The 1,547-nt window shown below is 33.0% G+C and overlaps 1 protein-coding gene across 1 annotated transcript in view; it reads left to right on the top strand.

Moving 5' to 3' along the window:
• DHX40 (DEAH-box helicase 40) overlaps positions 1-1,547 on the top strand; it is a 56,347-nt gene that overhangs the window by 38,124 nt on the left and 16,676 nt on the right. The gene's annotated exons all lie outside the window — the stretch shown is intronic.

Raw genomic sequence — 1,547 nt, 5'->3', positions numbered from 1 at the left:
TAAATTATTTGTTAAGCATAAGTTGCATATATTTTCTCCCAGTCTGTGCTTTGTCTGTTTATCTTCTTTAAAATGTATGTGATAAGAGAAGTTTTGAATTTTGCTTATGCCTAATGAATTCATTAATTCCTGCTTTCTGCATCCTAACTGATCTCTTCCTACTCCAAAGTCATGGAGAGACTCTCATAAATCAAAATATTTTCTCCCACGAGCTTTATCTTCCTACCTTTTGTGTTTAGGACTGTGATATAGTTGAATCAATATTTCGATATGGTGTGACGTAGAGGAGATCTTGATTACCTTTTTTCCTATGCGAATATCCACTTGTCCTATACATTTGTTGTAAAGATTTACTTTTTTCTGTTGAATTGCTCTTTTGAAAGTCAATGCCCTGTATATTGGTTGCTCTATCTCTAGTTGTTCTTCTATTGATTTATCCCTGTAGCCTTATGCCAACTCCACTCTGTGTTTTGTATAGCACGGAGTGCTATAGCGGTTTATGATAAATTTTGAGATCAGATCCTGAGTCTTTCAACTTTGTGTTTTTTTATCAAAATTGTTTTAGTTATTCTAGATACCTGCATTTTCACTAAAATTGTGGCAGTTATCACTCACTTCAAAATTTATATCAGCATATCAGTTTTGTTATTCAAAATAGCCCGTTGAAATTTTACAAGGGTGTACTGGCTTTCTGCTATTATCTCTTAATATGTTCTTGCTATAGAAACTATATTATGTATCTTTAATCACATTTTACTAAAACTAATATTATTTCATGTAAAATAAAACCAATTCTGCAAAAATTTAGTTCCCTTTATCCCCCATCATTTGTGCTATTGTTAACATATATTACATTTATATATGTTACAAATATTAGAAATTTTTCTTTAAACCATGTGAGTCTTTGAAAGAATTTAAGAAAAGAAAAGAATAATAATCATAGCTGGAAATAAAAGTCCAGGTACTAGTTTTTAATTTTTTTAGAGCACTCTATCTGTGGAATGTTTACGCAGTCTTTTAACCTTTGAATTCAGGGTAAAGGTTTTAGTCCTTAGGTTGAACTGTGTTCTTTGTCTTTTGTCAGCGCTTTGAGGTGCTTTTATTTATTTTAGCAAAGCATTCTTTGCAAATAAACCACATTTGTATGCACTTGAAGAAAATAAAGGCTTCCTCTTTCTAATCTAATATTTGGCTTTAGATATATATGTACATAGATATGTCTAATTCTTTTGAATATTGAGAATAAAAACCAATTGGACTAAGGCAGTGGTTCTCAACCTTCCTAAAGCCACAACCCTTTAATACACTTCCTCGTGTTGTGGTCACCCCCCCAACCATAGAATTATTTTTGTTGCTACTTCGTAACTGTCATTTTGCTACTGTGATGAATCAGGCGACCCCTGTGAAAGGGTCGCTCAACCTCCAAAGGGGGCCGCAACCCACAGGTTCAGAACCACTGGACTAAGATATCTACTGTGCTTTGATTTTAGAATTTTTAAGAAATCATTTTATTGGGGCTCGTACAACTCTTATCACAATCCATACAT

The sequence above is a fragment of the Echinops telfairi genome, unplaced genomic scaffold (genome assembly GCF_000313985.2).
Source record: "Echinops telfairi isolate 266 unplaced genomic scaffold, ASM31398v2 ScPeMD7_7458;HRSCAF=8496, whole genome shotgun sequence".
In the NCBI taxonomy this organism is placed as follows: domain Eukaryota; kingdom Metazoa; phylum Chordata; class Mammalia; order Afrosoricida; family Tenrecidae; genus Echinops; species Echinops telfairi.
The sequence above is the reverse complement of the archived record's forward strand: the minus strand, read 5'-3'. Positions and strand labels throughout refer to the sequence as shown.